General features: G+C 39.2%; 1 pseudogene; it reads right to left on the reverse strand.

Annotated features, from left to right (window-relative positions):
* Nucleotides 1–7,093: 7,093 nt before the first annotated feature.
* Nucleotides 7,094–15,649, reverse strand: LOC101640168 (annotated as a pseudogene).
* Nucleotides 15,650–22,127: the final 6,478 nt, after the last annotated feature.

The raw sequence follows: 22,127 nt of genomic DNA on the forward strand, positions 1-22,127 counted from the left end.
GTTGCGCCGTGTCATCCGCGCGCGACAGTTGGTTATTTAAGCCGCCTCTTGCTCCGAGGTCAGCTGCGGAAGACCCCAAGCTCCTAAAACTCCGGGTATAAATACCCTGCTCATTCAGGTCACAGGCTGATTAATCCCTCCTTGTGGGCATGGCCTTCTCATGAGGATTCTGGGAACTCTTCCTCCCTGCAGGCAGGACTCACACTCCGCTTCACATTCCTGTTGGCAAGCCACATGGAGCTACGCTAATGGCAACTAAACCTTGGAGATGCTTCCACTGCTACTGGATCCACAAGACTTTCCACCTACAGGCCTGTGATTTTCCTGCATTTGGCATCATTGCACATGTTGCATGAGTCTGAAGAGGGATTTATTGACTGATATTGGACATATGGGCTAATATCAAACTTATGGACTTGATCTTAACTGGGCTGGGATGTTTTCTTGATCTTTATCAACAAGTCTTTCAATTCCTCCTCACTTTCAGCAAGCAAGGTTGCGTCTTCTGCATTTTGCAAGTTGTTAATAAGCATTCCTCGAATCCTGATGCCACATTCGTCTTCATATAATCCAGTTTCCTTGAGGATTTGCTCAGTATACAGATTGAACAAGTATGGTGAAATGATATAACTTTGATGCACACTTTCCTGATTTTAAATGATGCAATATTCCCTTGTTTTATTCTCACAACTCCCTCTTGAACTATGTACAAGTTCCCCAGGAGCACAATGAAATGTTCTAGAATTTCCATTCTTCTCAAGGTTACCCACAGTTAATTATGGTCCACATAGCTGAATGCCTTTGTATAGTCAGTGAAGCACAAGTAAACTTCGTTTTGGCATCTTTTGCTTTGAGCCACGATCCATGTGACATCAGCTTTGAAATCCCGACCTTAGGCAATTCCCTTTCAATGTACTGCTGCAACTGTTGTTGGATGACCTTAACTTGTCTGTCAGTTCACTGTAACGTGATGGCTTTTGTGTTTCTATGATGCTGAAAGCTATGTCACTGGTATTTCAAATGCCAGCAGGGTCAGCCAAAGTGAGCAGATTTCAACAGAGTTTACAGACTAAGAACAGATGACAAAGAAGGATGTGGCTCCCCACTTAGGAGGAAGAAGTCACTGAAAACCTAATTCATAGCTTAGAAGCATTGTCAAATTGACCTTTTAGTTATTATATAATGTCCCGTCTCATCTCTTCTGCTGGTTTCTACCTTAAATACTATTTTATCAAAAATTAATAATTCCATTCTTGCACTTTTTTTCCATGGACATTTCCTTGATATATTTTTTCCCATCCTTTTTCATCTATCTTTGTGTGTAAGGTGCATCTATTTCTGTTATGCGTTCTGTTCCCTTTGCTGCTCTCTGTCTTTTGATTGGAGTACTTAATTCATTTACTTTAAGAGAAAGTATTGATGTGTGTGAATTTTTGCTGTCATTTTACTGTGTTTTTTTAGTGTTGATTTCTCTATTCCATGTAATATTCTGTGCTGAGCTCATTTTAGTTTACGAGTTTTATTTTGCCCTTCATTGTTGGTGTTTTAGTGTTTATTAAATCTTTATGGCTTTCTTCTTTATTTCTTTTACTTTGATAACAAAGTTTATCAATTTTCTTTGAGGTTACATTGTAATTTTAAAATTTCCCCCCCAATTTTAAAAAGAGTTTATTCTATTTCTCAATTGTCTTTATTTCCACTCTACTTGGAGTTTTATTCCACTATACTATTTGTCCGGCCCCCCCCACCCCATTTTAACTTTGTAGTTGGACTTGGTTACTAATTGATATCTCTGATTCCCTATTTTCCTTTACTTAATATATCTCTATGTTTGGGTTGGCTTTTGGATATCTCATGTATGTTATTCTCAAATTGTTGTTTACTTTTGTTGATTCTGTCTGAATTATACTCTTCACTAATAAAAACTCTAGTAAGCTTGAATTTATTTTCAGAACTTCCTAGAATTTGTTTATTCACAATGTCCTAATATCACTGTCAAATTTGAGGTATTTAGGGGTATGTAATTTTTGGTTGGCAATATTTTTCTTTCAGAACATATATGTGAGTCCATTAATTGTGTTGTTTCTGCTAAAAAAAATCATAGCTTAGTCTCATTATTTTCCTTTATAGGCAATTTTTTTCTTTTATTCCTGAGCTACTTTCAGGATTCTTTCTTTATATTGGGTTTTGGAGGGTTTGTATGATATGTTTAATAATTTCCCTTTCAGATATGTCCTATTTGGGGCTCATTCAGCATTTTTAATGCATATCTTTTCATCCACAAATCTTCCTGCACATCTTCAACAAGTTTTTTTGTGCCTAGTATTTTGTTCATTTGTTTTTGTCTTTTCATTGTCTGAGGTTCTGATTACATATCAATTAAAGTTCTTTATTGCATCTCCCATCAATTTTATAGCTTCTTCATCCTGTATGCTCCCCTAAGCCTTCCACATTGGTTGTTTCCCTAACAAACAGATCAGCATTGAGAGATTTGTCTTCAATACCACTAATTCTGTCTCTTATGATTCAATTATATTCTTTTTCTCTCAGCACAATTTCTTTTCTATATTTTTTCAGTCAGGAATTTCTTTATTCCACATCAAAACAATCTAACAGTAAATAAATGTGTTGGACAGGGTTCTCTAGAGAGACAAAACCAGATTGCTAATAGTTGTATATATATTTATATAGCTAGATAACACAATAAATAAACAGTTAAATTATAAAGCAGTTATGCAGATAGATATATAACACAAGAAATAAACAGTTAAATTATAAAACAGTACAAATGGCTCAGTATAATTCAAATGTGTTAGAGAGTTGTGAGACACTGGCAGTCCTTCAAGTCTTGAGGGCCACTGGGTAGTCCTCAGTAGAGAGATTCAGATTCTCCCAGCATAGGCAGGTCACCAACCGTCAGTCCCCAGCTCAAGAGATGTAAATTCCAATTGTGTGGCGAAGCCCAGGTCTTAAAGGAATTCAAATTACAGTGACACAGTCCACAGGTTATGTGTCCCACAGGTAGTGTAGCTTGTAAGTTGAGGCACAGAACAAGCAAGGCAGCCACACACTGGTCTGATGATCAAAGAACGAGAGACAAGAAAGGTGAGGCTTGCCGAGCCATTTATCTCTCCCCCCTTCAATTAATCCCACATGCATTTATCGGCCAGGCTGGCACAATAAACTTAATATCTCAATCCACCCCTTGCAAACCTGGTACCTGTACACAATTCTTCAGCCTTATATAATTATATAATTTCTGGACATTGATGAAATCACACTTATACTTATCATCAATCATCTATCATACAAATAAACAAAAACACACTGAATCCAATTGTATCTGATATATCATACCCGAACAAAGGAAAGATATGCAATAAGAACATAAAAAGAAAATACACTGAAAATTACAAACCTCGCTTTTGCAATTGATCATGTGGTCATAATTGATAGGCAGCACTACCTTCTTCTACTACCCATTGTGTATTACCTTTGCCCTCAGCAAGCACCTCAGCTGGTTGTGGTTTTTTGCCTGGTGGGGTGACCCAGACCTTCATTCCTGGGTCATTATAAGTCCTGTGAGGATTGGGTTGCTGTAATTTACCATTTACATTAATCACAGGGCATGGTAGCACTAAGAGTCGGCCTATTCTTCTTTACCTCCGTTATGTAACACAAGGCCAATTTCTCCTTGGTAATCAGGATCAATCACACCACTCAGTACAGTGACACCCTTCCTGACCTGTTGATCCAAAGGCATAAGAAGCCCAAAGTGGCCAGGGGGCATTCTCAGCTGCCAGTTCAATGGAATCCGGGCTGTGTTTCCAGGTGGGAGAGTTCATTCCTTCCGCACCAGGACCTCCAGGCTTGAGTAACACAGGGTTGCTGGGATATGAAGCAAAAATGCTGCAAGTGGATCACTAGGAGTAATAGTGAGTGGTGCCATTACAGCTTCCACCCCTTGGTTCCTGGACCCATGAATTCTGGCTATTGGAGACACAGCACCATATATTGGCCACTGGTTTAGATCATATATAGCTTCCTGGAGAACATTGCCCCAGCCCTGCCAGTTGTTGACAACTAGTTGGCGCCATAATTGTGTCTTTAGGAGCCCATTTCAATGTTCTACCAAGCCAGCAGCTTCAGGATGATGAGGAACATGATACGACCAGTGGATTCCATGGGAATGGGCCCATTGCCACACTGCATTTGCTGTGAAGTGAGTTCCTTGATCTGAAGCAATGCTATGTGGGATGCCATGCCGGTGAATGAGGCATTCTGTAAGTCCATGAATGGTAGTTTTGGCAGAAGCATCGTGTGCAGGGAAGGCAAATCCATATCCGGAATAGATGTCTATTCCAGTAAGAACAAAATGCTGCCCCCTCCATGATGGAAGTGGTTCTATGTAATCAACCTGACACCAAGTTGCTGGTTGATATCCCTGAGGAATGGTCCCATATCTTGGACTTAATGTTGGTTTCTGCTGCTGGCAAATGGGGCACTCAGCAGTGGCAGTGACCAAGTCAGCCTTGGTGAGTGGAAGTCCATGTTGCTGTGCCCATACATAACCTCCATCCCTGCCACCATGTGCACTTTGTTCATGTGCCCATTGGGCAATAACAGGAGTGGCAGAGGAAAGAGGAGGACCAGTCTCCACAGTGTGTGTCATTTTATCCACTTGATTATTAAGTCCTCCTCTTCAGAGGTAATCCTTGGGTAAGCATTCACGTGAGATACAATTTACCTTTACTCTCTTGGCCCATTCAGAGAGGTCTATCCACATACCTCTTCCCCACACCTCTTTGTCACCAATTTTCCAGTCATGATCCTTCCAATTCCATGAGCATCCAGCCAAGCCATTACCCACAGCCCATGAATCAGTACATAGTCTCACATCTGGCCATTTTTCCTTATATGCAAACTGATCGGCCAGGTGTACCGCTCGAAGTTCTGCCATTGGGAAGATTTCCCTTCACCACTGTCCTTTAGGGAGATCCCAGAAAGGGGTTGTAGTGCTGCTGCTGTCCACTTACGAGTGGCACTTGCATATCATGCAGAGCCATCGTAAACCAAGCATAACTTTTTTGGTCTTCAGTTAAAGTATGGTAAGAAACTCCCCAGGAGGCCACAGGTGCAGACTGGGAGAAAGAAGGTAATGTGACAGTAGTGGACACTGTGGTCATTTGGGCCACTTCTTCATGCAGTTTACTTGTCCCTTCAGGTCCTGCTATGGCCCAATCTCAATATACCACTTCCATTTAACAATGGAGTGTTGCTGCACATGTCCAACTTTATGATTCAGTGGGTCAGACAATACCCAGTTCATGATAGGTAGTTCAGGCCTCATGGTGACTTGGTGGCCCATGGTGATGCGTTCAGTCTCCACCAAGGCCCAGTAACAGGCCAACAGCTGTTTTTCAAAGGGGGATTAGTTGTCTGCAGTGGATGGCCGGACTTTACTTCAAAATCCCAATGATCTACACTGTGATTCACCAATAGGGGTCTGCCAAAGACTCCACACTGCATCTTTATCTACAACTGACACCTCTAGCACCATTGGGCCAGCTGGATCATATGGTCCCAGTGGCATAGCAGCTTGCACGGCAGCCTGAACCTGTTGAAGAGGCTTTTCTTGTTCTGGGCCCCACTCAAAATTGGAGGCTTTTCGTGTCACTTGATAAATAGGTCGAAGTAGAACACCCAAGTGAGGGATATGTTGCCTCCAAAATCCGAAGAGGCCCACTAGGCATTGAGCCTCTTTTTCAGTCATGGGGGCACCAAATGCAATAGCTTATCCTTCACTTCAGTAGAAATATCTCAACATGCCCCACACCAGTGAACCCCTAGAAATTTTACTAAGTTGGAGGGTGCTGGAATCTTCGTTGGGTTAATTTCCCAACCTCTTGTATGCAGATATTTTACCAATGAATCTAGAGTCTTTGATACATCCTCCTTAGTGGGTCCAATCAGCATAATGTCACCAATATAATGGACCAGTGTGACATTTTGTGGAATAGCCAGGTGATCAAGTTTCCTTCGGACTACATTACGGCACAGGGCAGAAGAGTTGATGTACCCCTGGGGGAAAGTTGTGAAAGTATATTGTTGCCCCTGCCAGGTGAAGGCAAACTGCTTCTGGTGGTCCTTTGAGACTGGTATTGAGAATAATAAACAATAAACAATAAACTAACTATCTCAATGTATATTATATATTTTGATTTTATATATACATTTTCTTTTAAGGATATTTATTTCACCTGGCCACATCTTTCCCTTGTACTTTTAGTGAGACAGTAGCATTTTATATTAGTCTTCTTTAAAGATCATGATGATTGTAACATACAAAAGGAAGAAAAACAAATATTGAGAGTGGTTTTCCCATAGGGAAGTTCATTTAAACTTCTTCTCAAGTTGCTTTAGAGATAACTTTATGAATAAGATCTGACAGAACACTCCAGGTGATGTATCACCAAGTATTTTAAAGAACAAATTCCAATGACTTTCAATATAGACCCTGTGTTAGTCCAGGTAGACTAGAGAAACAAATTCATAGACACACATATGTGTATAAGAAAGAGGCTTTGATACAAGAGCAATTGAATATTGAGAAAACATCCCAGCCCAGTCCAGGTCAAGTCCATAAATCTGATATTAGCCCATATGACTGATGCCAATCTATAAAATCCTCTTCTGACTCACAAAACACATGCAATGACACCGAATGCAGGAAGATCACAGGCCAGTGTGTGGGAAGTCTTGTGGATCCAGTAGCCTTGTAAGCATCTCAGTGATGGCAGGGGTCTCCACGTGGCTTCTCCAGCACCCAGGGCTGCATCAGGGTAGGTCATATGGTTTATCCTCAAGGGAGTCTCGCAGGGAGTCAGCCTTGACAGTAGAGAGTCTCCAAGGGAGTGAGCTGAAAGAGTGTCTCCTGCCTCCAAGAAAGAATACAGGAGTTCCCAGTATCCTCAGGAGAAGGCCATGCTCACACAGGCCTCATTGGCTATATCCTGATGGACAGAATAGACTCCACCCCTACACTCTTAATCCTCAAAGCAACACCAGATTATGTAACTACCACAGGTCCAAACTAGATGTCTAATGCCTTTTTTATTGCAAATATGATGTATTTGACTTGATATACAGAGTTATCTTTTATAATCTTTATAATCTTTGCATAAGGCATAGAGATGTCAGCACCCAGGACCCAGGCGGAAAGAGCATCTAGGTAATTGAAGGCAGGAACGTCTATGATTCTGGCACTAATATCTACTTCTACTTCAGACTGTGGCTGGCCTCCTTCTATAATTTCAAGATGATTTGTCTTCATGACACTGGCTTCTATGATCTCAAAGTCCATTTGTCTGATGGCAAACATATTTATCACTTCATATTCAATTCCCTCTTTGGATAGTCTGTTGCAGTTTCCAAGCAGTGGCCAGTAGGTCTTGAATGGGAAATCATGGTTATATGTGTGCCTTGCCTTTTGATGTTGGCTTTTCCAATAGCAATCAGAAAATCCTTTGATTGAGCTTCATCAGTTAATTCAAAGGAACTCCATGCATCAGTTCAATCTAGAACATCACCACTGGATTTTTATCCCTCATCACGGATTTAATAAGTCTTTTTGCATCCTTCGAGTTACAAGGCTGATCATCTTAAAACTTGGGCAGTTTCCATACCAAGTGGCAATGCACTGTGAGTGCTAGGCAGCCATGCCCGTCGAGGTAATATTTGGCTCCCTGAAGGCCATGGGGATGAACTGAAGGCCCACGGACATGTAGTCGGTCTTGACAGCTGAGTTATAACCTAGTCAATAATTTGCATAGGGAAATTTAAGGTCATAAATTCACAAATGGACTTCAACTCAGTCATCATGGTGCCAACAACAACTCCAAAAATGCTTATCTCAGATATGGAGTGTCTACGATTCTTTTGTCTTCATATTTCTTACATAGGTCTTGGTAGGCCCCATTATACTGGGCAACTTCCTCTCCAATCAGAAAAACCTTCTCCTCATTTTCCAGCTCATCTATCCCTTGATTTATAGCATCTCAAACTGTCGCTGGCAGTGCCTCTGGTGCCGATTGGTCGAGGTGTCTCCTCAGCAGCCCAGCCACTATGATCTTGTCCTTGTCTTCTAGCTGCTGCTCTGCAATTTCTATTTATAAAATTTTAATTCTAATTTTCTGGATTCTACTTGAAGTTTTTAATGGTTTCTAATTTTTATTAATTTTGTCCGTTTTTCTTTTGTTATTTTCTCGAATTGTTTTCTGAATTGTTTCAATGTTTTCCTTGATTTTGTCTCTATTTTTTCTTGATCTTTCTCCAATTTATACAAGGTCCCTATATATAATTTTAAAAATATTCATCAGGTAGTTAATTTTTTCCTAGATATTTTGATACACATGTTTTCATATTTAATTTGTTATTGTATGTTGGTTTATGTTGCCTAGGTATTTTTAAAGTATTGTTTTCTTTTGATGTTTTCAAGGGAATAGGTGGACATATGTTATACTATTCATTGCCTTGGCAAAACCAAGATTTCTCACCACTTGTGTTATTTTGGGTGTGACAGAGGTTTGGAAAGTGTGTATAGTTATTTCTGTTTGCTATTTCTCTACAACATTTGGGAACAGGTATTGGCTGGTATCTATAATAAATCAGGTGACTTTTATCTAGTTGATGGATTGCACAAGCAGGTGTGAATGTGGCTGAACAGGGTGGGCATGGTTTCTGTCTCCTGCTAGTTAGAAAAATAAAAAAAGAAAAGAAAATATTTTAAAAAAAGAAAAGAATGACAACAAAAGGAAGATAAATAAATAAAAATAAAAGGAACATAAGACAAAAATAAAGAAGAGGGAAAATAAAACAAGAGGAGTAATGGAAGAAATAAAACTAAGGGGGGTGGAGAGGCAAGTAGAATAGAAAAGCAAAATTAAGGAAAAGAAAAAGAATAAACATTGTTACTGAGTTAATTCTGCCTTATAGCAACCTTATATGGCAGAGTAGAACTTATCCTTAGGATATCTGAAACTATAAATCCATACAGAGAAGACACCCTTATCTTTCTCCCATGGAATGCTTGGTGGGTTTGAACCATGGACCTTGTGGTTAGTTAGCAGCCCCATCGTTAATCTGCTATGTCACCTGGACTCATTAATAAAAAGAAGGGAAGGGGAAAATGATATAGAAGAAAAGAACCAGAAAATGAAAAATATAATAAGAAAAAGAAACAAAAACATGAAAAAGAAAAAGGAAATGGAAAACAGGTGTAGGCACATGGATGGTGCTCTGGGATGGAGGAGTGGTGGAGAGCAGGACATTGCTTTGGTTTGCTGCACTCTGCTCACTGAGAAGATCGTGTTGGGCAGAAGATCCACCTACGCCTAGAAGGAGTTCTTGCCCAACTTGAGGGCTGCTGAGGGTGCACTAGGTCTGGAAGTACGTGCTCCTTTTTTGCTGGAGATGAAGAGCAAGTGCCACTAGACGTGGTGGCAAGTTGCTGGCAACCGATCCGCCTTGTATTTCAGGTGGAGCTGGAGATAAACAAAGGTAGTGCCCCAGGACACGATGTTGGTTTTGGTCACTGGGAGAGTGTAGGGAATAATGGGAAGATTATTCTTTTTGGTCTCCACCTACTGGAAGGGGTGCCGTTGCAGTCCTGGCTCTTGTTTACAGCCTGACTTGGAGCTGCTAATCACGAGGTCAGCAGTTTGAAACTACCAACTCCAACTGCATTATGGGAGAAAGAGGGGGATTTCTACTCCCATAAACAACTAAAGTCCTGGGAATCTACAGGTGCAATTCTAACCTGACCTATAGGATCATCATGACTCAGCATCAACTTGATGGCATTAAGTTTGGTTTTTGAGAGTATTATTTTTATAAGGAAAGTTGGTGGTGCAGTGGGTTATATGTTGGGCTGCTATCCAAAAGGACAGTGGTTCAAACCCACCAGCTGCTCCAAGGAGATAAATGAAGGAATCTACTTCTGTATTTGGAGACCTTATGGGGCAGTTGTACCCTGTAAATGAACTATAAGCTATGAATAAAGACTTGGAATTTTATTAGGTAATATGTCATCTGAGACAGATGCATCTGGCATGGGAAGGTATCAGGCAGGGCAAAAACTTGGGCAGAACCCGATGACCCCAGGGTGCTTCACACTGGATGAAGACACATAGCATCTGGGGGAAAGGTCTTCACTAGTTGTCTGTAGAGCGAGAACAGAAGGACCACCCCCCCACACACTCTGAACCCTGTATGTGCTTCTCATTCCAGATGGATGTGCTTAGCCATTTTTAATACATCCCTTTGCTGTGCTCAGACACTTGAACACTACCTCTGGTTTTGCTTATGGAAAGCTAATTGGATGAGAGGCCAGGTGCAGATGGCTATGGAAGGAGCAGTTCTCACCTTAGTGGAGCCAGATTTGTCCTTTCCTTGGTCACCTGGGGAGCTATTAATGTGCAGTTCTGCCCGTACTACTCGGGCTTTAAGGTTCTGATGTTCCCACTAGTTTGAGAAACATTGATGGAAATGTGTTGTCTCTTGTGTAAAGGTACTCAACAACTGAAGTGGGATTTTGAATATGCCTATTTGAAACCTTCCTGAAATAAATACCAGCTTTATAAATGCACACACAAAATTGAATCATTAGGTATAGATCAGTTACATTTCTACATAGAAACAGACATATCAATGGGGTCGACTTCCTGTTGGTTGAGTTTGTACTCTTGAAAATAAGTTCAATTTACATGCTAAGTCATAAAATTTGCCATATATTGTTCTTCATTAGTTGAATTCTTCCCAAGAATTGTTCTTTCTTAGAGTCCCTTGAATGTCCTTTAGAAATAGTTTTGTGTGACCTCCTCCCTGGGGGACGGACAACAGAAAAGTGGGTGAAGGGAGACGTTGGAGAGGGCAAGATATGACAAAATAACAATTTATAAACTATCAAGGGCTCATGAAGGAAGGGGGAGCGGGGAGGGAGGGGAAAAATGAGGACCTAATGCCGGGGATTTAAGTGGAGAGAAAATGTTTTGAGAATGATGAGGGCAATGAATGTACAAATGCGCTTTACACAATTGATGTGTGTATGGATTGTGATAAGAGTTGTTTGAGCCCCTAATAAAATGATTAAAAAAAAAAGAAATAGTTTTGTTGTTGTTAGGGACCAACACTTTGGTTCTTACTCATAGCCATCCTTTGCACTACAGAATAAAACACTGCTTGGTCCTGGGTCATCCTCACAAATGTTGTATTTGAGCCCATTCTTGCAGCTACTGTTTTAGTCCATCTTATCTGAGGTCTTCCTTTTTTTTTTTCCACTGGCCTTCAACTTTAACCATGATACTCTTTAAGCATTGACCTTCAAGCATGATGCTCCTCATGATACTCATGATACTTCATGATACTCAGGATACTTACTCTCCAGGGACTGATCATTCCTGAAAGAACATCCAAAGTACTGAGACAAAGTCTATCCATCCTTACTTTTAAGGAGCATTGTGATTGTACTTCTTCCAAGACAGATTTGTTTCTTTATTTGACAGTCCATGGTACTTTCAGCATTCTTCCCAAGCACTGTAATTCCAATGTATCTGTTCTTTAATCTTCCTTATTCAATGTCCAACTTTCACATGCATGAGGCAATTGAACATATCATGGCCTGGGTCAGGCACACCAGTCTTTAAAAGGACAGCATTGCTCTGAAATAATTTAAGAAATCTTGTTTAGCAGATTTGTCCAATGCAATCATTTAATTTTTTGACTGATGCTTCCATGAGCCTTGACTGTGTATCCAAGCAAGATGAAAATCTTGACAAATTCAATCTTTTCTCCATTTGTCATGTTGTTGTATGCTGATCCAGTTGTGAAGATTTTTGTAAAGGCTCCAGTCCTTCATCTTCATCATAAAAGCTCAAAGACCTCTTCATTTTCAGCAGGTGTGGTTGCGTTATCTGTGTAGCACAGATTTTAATATGCCTTCTCCCAAACCTGATGCCACTTTCCTCTTCATACAGCTCAGCTCCTCATAGTATCTTCTCAGAATACAGACTGACTAAATATGGTGAAAGGATACAACCCCGATGCACACCATTTTGGGTTTTAAACCATCAACTATCTCCACCACCCCGGACCCTCTGCAAAATAATTGTCTCTTGGTCCATATATAGGTCCAGCCTGCGCACAATGAAGTGTTCTGGAATTCCTCTTCTTATAAATGCTATCCATTGTGATTCACACAGTCCAACGCATTTCCATATCAATAAAACACAGGTAACATCTTTCTGGTATTCTTTGCTTTTAGCCAAGATCCATCTGACATCAGCAGTCATATCCCTTGTTCCACGTCCCCTCCTGAATCTGGCCAGAACTTCTGGAAGTACCCTTTCAATTTACTGCTGCAAACATTGTTGATTAATCTTCTGCAAACTTTACTTGTATGGGAGTTCAATGATACTGTTCTACAATTTATGCATTCTGTTGCCCTATCTTTCTTTTGAATGGGTGCAAATAGGATCTCTTTCAGCCAATTGGCCAAGTAGCTCTCTTCCAGATTTGTTGGCATAGGTGAATGAGTGCTTTCAGTGCTTCATTAGCTTGTTAGATTGTTCTATTTGATATTCTGTTAATTCCTGGAGATTTGTTTTATGCTAATGCTTTCAGTTTTAATTTTAGCTCACTTATTCTTCAGAATTCTCTGGAGTAGGTAGCAGATTCAATATCACATGTTATAGGCAAGCCATTTGAGTAGTATGCCGATACTGTTTTGATATTTTAAATACTGATAACATTTAAAACCATGGCAGGATAACTACTTCTATTAATTTCCCATGTCTCCTCTTGCCCTTCTATCCTTGCTCCCCACCAGCTGTTAAGCATTTGAAAAAGTGGTAAACGAACATGATTATAAGCAATTATGAATTTTTATTTTTTAAGAGACAGATGGAATCAAGGTTTCTATTTTAAGAAGTTCTTCAGTTTAGGTTATGTCTACATAATGTCACATTATTATGAGGGTACCATATGTTTCCTTCTGGGAAATTTGGATTTAATTATATAATAGGTTGGATCATTGGTCAGTAGCTCATATCAGTGTACAATTACACTTTCTTCACTGCTATAGGCTCCTTCAAACCATTTATTCCACCTTTTTCTACATTAATTTCCCCACATATTTATATATTTCTACCTTTAATAAGCATTATCTGTATCAGATTATGTGCTATGTAATTAAGATCTAGGGATGAAAATGATATTATTTTTGTTTTCAACAAGCTTATAACTGAGTTCATAGGGTAATATGAATAGATTAGGTTTAATATGAAGGTAGTAGTAGAATTCTTGCTTTCTGTGTGGGAGACTCAAGTTTGATACTTGGTCAATTCACCCCATGTATAACCACCCTCCACATGTCAATGGGGGATTTTGTGTTTCTATGATGCTGAACAGGTCTCAGCAGTTTCAGGCTAGGAAAGATAGGAAGAAAGGCCTAGCAATCTATTTCCAAATCAGCCAATAAAAACCCTATCAATCACAAAAGTCTGATCTTATTGTACATTGGGTCTCCATGAGTCTCGGTCTGACTTGATGATAGCTAATCACCACAGAGTTGGTATAATGCATGTCCAAGGACCTTATATTTCTCTGCTGTATACTACAATGGGAGGAATTATTAACTAGTACCAAGTGTTAAACTTCAAGCCTGTATCAAATAATTGGGGCAGTCAATAGCTTCTAAAATTACTACAAAAGCCTGGTAGCAGGTAGAAGGCATAGGGCATCTTTTTAGTGACTTAAAAAAAATTGAGCTCTTGTAAGTGAATGCCTAAACTCACTAAGGAGATTTTAGAGTAAATGCCTTCTGATTCTTTTAAACACTGGTTCCCAAACTTTAACATGCATCAACATTCTCTGGAGGATTTGTTATAACATGAATTTATATGCTTGACCCAAATATGCCTGTGATGGGAGACCCCGAGAGTTGTAATACTAACATGTTCTCAGGAGATTATGCAGCTGGTCCAGGGACCAATTGTGAGAACCAATGCCTTTTAAAAGTGTGTGGGCTCATTTAGAGTGACTTGGTGGCATAAATTAAGGGTTTGGCTACTAACCAAAAAGGTGCAGTTCCAATCGCATATTGGCACCTTAGAATAAAGGCTATGATCTACTTGTGAAAGCTCAGTGCCATTGAAAAGTCCATGGAGCATAGTTCAACTCAAACACATAGAGTTGACTTGACAGCAAGGGATTTGGTTTGTTTATATTTCCTAGGTGGGTTATTTATGCTAAGAAAATGTTATTTAGTAAATAAAAACGTCATCATTGAGTTCTGGGCAAAGGAAGAAGAAGAAGAAATAGTAGGAGAGGGAGAGAGTTGTAGGCAGAAGATAAATCCAACTCCTGAGACTCAAATGACTACCCTGGCTGACCTCTCAGTCCATTCTGCAGAAGGCTGCACAGTATCAAGGGTCCATAGATCCAGGGTCAGGGACCTGCCTGCGAAGAACAGCTTATCTTTCAGATTTTTTTTTTTTGAGATGAACTTGCTTGTCATTAAAGACTCCAAGTCCACTTCAATTTTCCTTTTCCTTCTTTTTTTTTTTTAAGTCACTCAAACCATTGTTTAAGTTTGAGGGACCAGAATCTCCAAGAATTACTTCACTGTTTAATGATTTTATTATCTTTCTCATAAAATAACTCCTTCCTCCAATGTAATAATGTTCATCCCAAAGGACTGCTTTTAACTTAGATGAAATATATAGAACAGGAAAATGTATAGAAATTAAAGATATCAATAGGTTCGGACTGCAGGGGGGGAAAGAGAGTAATTGTTTAGGAAGCTTTGAGTATCTGTTAATTGTGAGGGAGGATTTAACAATGGATACTTCTGGTGATAAAACAAGGTGATGGACATAATCAGCATCACTGAATTGTTTATACAAAACATGTTGAAATGACAAATGCTTTGATATGTGTACCACAACTAAATGTACTTAGGTATTACAGTTTCAGACAACTACACTTACCAACTGACTAGGCACACAGATTCTAATTAGAGAATATCAGGGGATACCTTTGGCATGTGCATGTTATGGATGGACTCGGATGTATACAGATGCCAAATAAAGGTGTTAAAGAGGTAATATCTATCTCTTTAATCTGTAGAATCCATATTCTATTTAAAACATATAGTTTCTATTTCTGCAGACAAGACTTCCACCTAAGGAGAGTCTTTCCATGTCCGTCTTAAGTAGAAGTACACTTTCTTACCTGTAAAAGTAGAAAAGCAAATTTCCACCTAAATATTTTTCTTGTTCATGTCTTTTCACTTAGAATCAAGGATTTTAGAAATGATGGAAAATAGGAGAGGAATATGAAGAAGAATTTTACCAATTTTTATAAAAGGACTATAAATGATACAGGAAAAATTAGTTAATCATCCTTGTTGTTGCTATTGTTAGGTGCTTTTGAGTCAATTTTGACCCATAGTGATCCCATGTGACAGAATAGAATTTTTTCATAGTGTTTACAAGGATGTAATCTTTACAAAAAACATACCTTGGTAGTCCAGCAGATAAACAGTTAGCTCACAGATGATCGGCTGACAGTTTGAACAAGTCAGCCATTTCATGGGGACAAGATGTGGCAGTCTACTTTCAGAAAGATTTATAGCCTTGGGAAGCTGATGGGGCAGTTCTATTCTATCACATAGTGCCACTATATGTCTGGGTCAACAGAACCAATGGGTAATCCTTAGGGAAGCAGTTCACCAGGTCTTTTTCCTGAGGTGTAGGTGGGTGGGTTTGAATAGTTAACTTTGGGTTAACAGTTTATCCCTTAAAAATTTCACAACCACTAGGGGTCTTTTTATCTTCTTTGTTGTTGTTGCTGTTGTTGTTCTTAGGTGCTGTCTAGTCAGTTCCAACTTGTGGTGACCCTATGTACAATGGAATGAAATGACACCTGGTGCTGAGCCATCCTCACAATTGTTCTTATTTTTGAGCCCATTGTTGCAGCCATTGTGTCAATCCATATAATCGAGGGACTTCGTTTTCACTGCACCTCCATTCTACCAAGCATCCACACCCTTCTCCAGGGACTGGTCTCTCATGATAATATATCCAAAGTATGTGAGATTGTCTCACCATCCTTGCCTCATAAAAAGCATTCTGACTGTACTTCTACCACGACAAATCTGTTTGCTCTTTTGTCAGTCCATGATACTTTCAATATTCTTCTCCAACATCATAGTTCAAATGCATTGATTTTTCTTTGAATTTTGATATTCAATGTCCAACTTTCATATACATACAAGGCAATGGAAGAGATCATGGGTTGTGTCAGGCAGACCTTAGTCCTTAATGTAACATTCTTGTTTTTCAACAATTTCAAGAGGTCTTGTGAAGCAGATTTGTCTATTGTAATGTCATTTGATCTCTTGACTGCTCAGTCCATGAGCATTGATTGTGGACCCAAGCAAAATGAAAACCTTGATAACTTCAATCTTTCTCCATGTATCATGACATTGCCTATTGGCCAGTGGTGATGGTTTGACTGAGTTGTAATCCATGCTGAAGACTGCAATCCTGAACTTCACCAACAAGTACTTCAAGTCATCCTTACTTTCAGCAAGCAAAGTTGTGTTATCTGAATATCACAGATTGTTAATAAGCCGTTCTCCAATCCTAGTGCCACATTCTTCTTCATATAATCCAGCTTTTCTGACTATTTGCCCAGCACACAGATTGAACAGTATGGTGAGAGGACACAAACTTGACGCACACCTTTCCTGATTTTAGACCATGTAGTATTCCCTAAATATGGTCGAATGATTCCATGTTGGTTTATGTACAGATTCCACAGGAGCACAATGAGGTGTTCTGGAATTCTCATTTTTCTGAAGGCCAGGTTGACTAGAGAAACAAGTTCAGTGACACTCATATATGTCTAAGAAAAAGCTTTATATCAAGAAGCTTTATATATCAGGAAAATATCCTTGCCCAGTCCAACTCAAGTCTATCAATCTGAAAGTTCCTTTTCAGATTCACAATCACAAGCAATGATTCCAAGTAAAGGGATATTAATGGCCAATGTGTGCCAAGTTTTGTGGATCCAATGGTGATGGACACATCTCCAGGACTCTGGCAGATTTCAAATTAGCTTGCTTGAATTAAGGTGAAGACAGAGAAGGAGAGACATGTTCCCAGGGCCCTCTTTATGAGAAGGCCATGCCCACAAAGCTAGACTCAACCCATACACTTTTATATATCAAGTTGACATGAAATTATGCTAATTGCCATACTTTCCATAGTTGGTTCTAATACACACTGTCAAATGCCTTTCCATCGTCAATGAAACACAAGCAAATATCTTTCTGGTATTCTTTGTTTTGAGGTAAGATTTATCTGACATCAGCAATTACATTCCTTGTTCCATGTCCTCTTCTGAAGCTAACCCTGAACCTCTAGCAGCTGCCTGTCAATGTACTGCACCCACTGTTGCTGAACAAACCAGCAAAATTTTACTTTCATGTGTTATTAGTGATATTGTTCTACAAGTTGAGGATTCTGTTAAGTCATCCTCCTTTGGAATGGGTACAAGTATGGCTCTCTTTCCATCTGTTCACTATGTAACTGTCTTCCAAATTTCCTGGCATAGACAAATAAGTGCTTCCAGTGGTTTTTCATTTTGTTGAAACATTTCAACTGACATTCCATCTATTCTTGGAGTCTTGCTTTTGGCTAATGCCTACAGCACAGTGTGAACTTTTTCCTTTAGTACCACTGGTTCTTGCTCATATGCTCCCCCTTGATGGTTGAATGTCGAATCGTTCTTCTTGATACATGACTGAATATGCTTTCTATATTCTTTTGATGCTTCCTGCATCATTTAATTTTCCCATAGAATAATTCAGTATTGCAACCTGAGACTTGCATTTTGAGTTCTTTCAGTTTAAGATGTGCTGAGGGTGTTCTGTTTTGGTTCCCCAACTCTAAGTCCTTATATCTTCTGACATTAGTGTTTAATGTATCAAATCTATTCTTGAGATGTTTACAAAACTTACATGGGATATACCTAAGGTTATATTTTGTCTCTCTTGAATTTGTTTTTTCTTTAGCCTTCTTCATTTAAGAAGCCAACTAAGTGTCATTCATGAAAATTGTGTAGGAAATATGTTGATCTTCCTTTTTGAGGAAGAACTCTTTCTATCTCAAGGATCAGCTGTAAGTGAAATTGTTGTTATTCATAAGATTTTTTTCGGTGGGTCAGGGAGTTTAAACTGACTTTATTATCTTGTAAATGTGACATTTACAAAGCTTTCTACAATGAATTTTTCAAAAGGTTTTTATTGCATTTTATTGAGTAGATGGACAAGATTTTCTTCCTTGTCTGTCTTAGTTTGGAAGATCTGCTGAAATCTGTTCAGCACCACTGCAACATGCAAGCTTTCATAACAGATGGGTGGTAGTTGTATATGAGGTCCATTGGCAGGAAATTGAACTTAATCTTCTGTGTGCAAGATACAATTTCTACCACTGAGCCTCCAATATCCTCAAGAGATGCGTTTAATGCTGTGTAATTTATACTTGTCATGACATATGAAAATTGGCAATCTTATCCATAAAAGGCCTTGGCTAGCTATAGTGTTTCTATCAATTTGCCAACCAGTGAAATCTCATTGCTAATAGGTTCTTAGGATAATTTTATTCATGGTGGAACCATACAGATGGCATGCCAAATGCTCTCCGTTGAGTCCGAACAGCAGCCAGAGATGGATGTGTCCTACAGTGGACATCACCTAGAGTCAGTTGAACTTCCGTTGATGGTACTTAGCTATTTGTCCCCCAACAGGCAGCTGTCTTCCAACTTGGCTGATGCCTACTAGCTTCAAATGAACCAAAATAAAATGCTGAGCAGATGCCACTAATGGTTTTGATTCCACAGATTTTCATAGCAGGAATTTAAAAGCAATAACCATAAAGCAAATATTTCCAGGTCTTTAAAAATGTTTTTGAATACTACATAGTTAGACTCCTCTCTAATTGTTTGCTTCACATTTTATCAGAGAAGCTGGATTATGTGAAGGAGAATACAGCCTCGGGAGTGGAGGGAAGGTTACTAAGGACCTGTAATATATAGATGGCACTACTTTGATTCCTGAAAGGTGAGCACTTACTGAGAAAGATTAAGAATACAACCTTCAGTGTGGACTACAACTCAATATAAAGCAAACCCAAATCCTCAAAAGTGGACACATTGGTAAATCATGATAAAAGGAGAAAAGGTTGAAGTTGCCAGGGAGTTCTCTTTTCTTAGATTTATAATCAATTCTCATGGAAGCAGTAGTCATGAGATCAAATAAAGCACTCTATTGGATAAATCAGATTCTTAAAGTGATGAAAAGCAAGAATGTTACTTTGAGGACTAAGGTATGCCTGACCCAATCCACGGTATTTTCAATTGCTTCATATTCATGTGAAAGTTGAACACTGAATAATGAAGGCTGAAGAAGAATGCATGGATGTGAATTATGGTGCTGACTAATAATATTGGAAGTACCATAAACTGATAAAAGAAGCCATCTATATTGGAAAAAGTATGGCCAGAGAGCTCCTTGGATTCAAGGATGGCTAGACTTCATCTCACGCACTTTGTACATGTTTTCCGAAGAGATCAGTTGCTGGGGAATGACATCATGCTTGGTAAAGTAGAGGAGTAGCAAAGAAGAGGAAGGCCCTGAACCAGATGATGGACATGGTGGCTGCAACAGAGAGCAGCCATGAAAACAATTGTGTCTGGCACAGGGCCAGGCAGTATTTCATTTCTTGTACATAAGGTCAAAGGCACCTAACAACAGTAACAGTAGTTGGATTTTTACCCAGGTTTCTCATTGGTTGGTGATGCAGATGGCTGGGACAGAAGTGGTACATGTAGAATAGCTTATAGTAGTAATTCTTCAGGGCCTCTGTTCCACCGCCTACTGCTCTTTGCCACATTATCTCCTACCTGGGAAGGTAATGGTTTATTGTACAAAACGTTGGCATTTGTGACTGTCATGTGGTTGTGTCTAGTATATATATAGTTTTTTTTAAGATTTATTTTTGTAGCCAAGTGTGATAGTTACGCTTTGTGTCAACTTGGCTCGACTGGGACTCTCCGAGGTTTGGCAGTAAGACTTCCCTGATAATGTACATGCCACAGCCTGATGTTTCTTTGGAGGTATGGACTATTTGCTAGTTATTAAGGAGATGTTGCAGGGTATTGACTCTATCTTCCTTTTCTTTCTACTAACATAGAGCCTGCTTCTGGTCTTGAGGGATGCATGCCAGCAGTCTGAGATATTGCCTGCCAATCCTGAACACTAGCTGGAATCTGCCATAACATTTGATCTGCCAATCTGTGTTTGCCTCCATTAGCATATGATCTTCCATATCCTCTGGCTTCCCAGCTCTGGACAGCCATGCCAGTCAGCCTAGACCTTCAGTGGCATATGTGTCAACCAAACCTGATTTAATCATTTATATGACTATATGAGCCATTTTTCTTGAAAACAGAAGGATAGCAAAAGTTTATTGTTAGATTGACTTGGCAAGGAAGTTGGCTTCCATTATATACCATGAAATAATGATAAATAACACACACAAACACACACCACATTTAAGTGATACTTTTCTCATCTTTAAAGTGGAAAAGATAATTCTTACCTAATTGGGCAGGGGTGGGCAATAAAGTTTTTAAAGCACATAGCCTGGTGCATAGCATATGGTAAGGGTTAGATAGGGGGTATCCATTACTGGTTCTAGTTCCACAAGGGTCAGACCTTGATGATGGTACTATGAATCTAGAATAAAGAACTATAGAACAAAGTCACTGCTATTGGAATATCTGAGGACAAGGTTAAGAGAACCACATAATGGTTGATTTGGCAAGCAACTCTCTATGGTGTCTCTACATTTCAAATGGCATTTGAATCTAGAGATAAAGTTAGTGCCTGTCTCCACCACTAGGGACATTCCAGGAGAGTTGCATTCTACTCTGCTCTATGGATATATTGGCTTAATTCCCAAGTAAAAGAAAGGTCTTCTTCCTCTCTGTCTTTGGAGAAGAAATGGGCAGCTACTAGAGTTTCCTAATTTTGAAGTTTATCTTGTGTGATGCACCCCACTGCATATGCAGGTACCATTGCTCTCCATTGTGCCACCAATGTAGATATTGCTATGGTTGCCATTCTTTCTGTGCATAATAAAGAATCTCTGTCTCTGACCTCTAAGTGTCTTGTATCTTCTGTCAGTATATAGACATAAAGTGGTGACAGAGAACTTGTTAGCATGTAAATTGGGCACAAATCTCATAACCTTCACAGTATCCAGTTGAACACAGGTTTCTAGTTCTTTGTAAAGTGAACAATTCTCATTATGCTGAAGGGTTTTTGGTAGGACTAGAATAACTAGAATATATAGGTCCTATATATATATGCATCTATATTATATGAGCATAAGTTAAAACAAATTGATATCCTGAGCATTAGCAAGCTGAAACGGAATGGGCATTTGAATCAGAAAGTCATATGATTTACCACCTGAGAATGAAGTAATCAAGGAGAATGCTTTTGTATTCATCATCAAAAAATACATTTCAAGATCTATCTTGAAGTACAATGCTATCTGTGATCAGATTTCCTTTAATGCAGATAGATAACATGCAATCAATACAAATATTACAACCATCATTCATGAGGAAACAAAGGTCATTAAAAAGACAGAAAAGAAAGAAAAGACTAAATTGGATGTCAGAGGGACTCTGGAACTTGATAGAGTACCTAGGGCAAATAGAAGACACGGCGAAGTCAAAGAGCTGAACAGAAAACTTCAAAGGGCAGCCCAGGAAGATAAAGTAAAATATTATAATAATACGTATAAAGCCTAGATCTGGAAAATCAAAAGAGAAGTACAGTGAACCCTCGTTTATCGCGGTTAATCAGTTCTAGACCCTCCTGTGATAAATGAAATTCCTCGAAGTAGGAATCCTTATTTGTAAATCAAATATTTTCGTAGTTAGAGCATAGAGGACATGAAAAAACACCCTTTAGTCACCATTACACTCGTATT

Source organism: Echinops telfairi, unplaced genomic scaffold, assembly GCF_000313985.2.
Source record: "Echinops telfairi isolate 266 unplaced genomic scaffold, ASM31398v2 ScPeMD7_4;HRSCAF=17, whole genome shotgun sequence".
Lineage (NCBI taxonomy): Eukaryota > Metazoa > Chordata > Mammalia > Afrosoricida > Tenrecidae > Echinops > Echinops telfairi.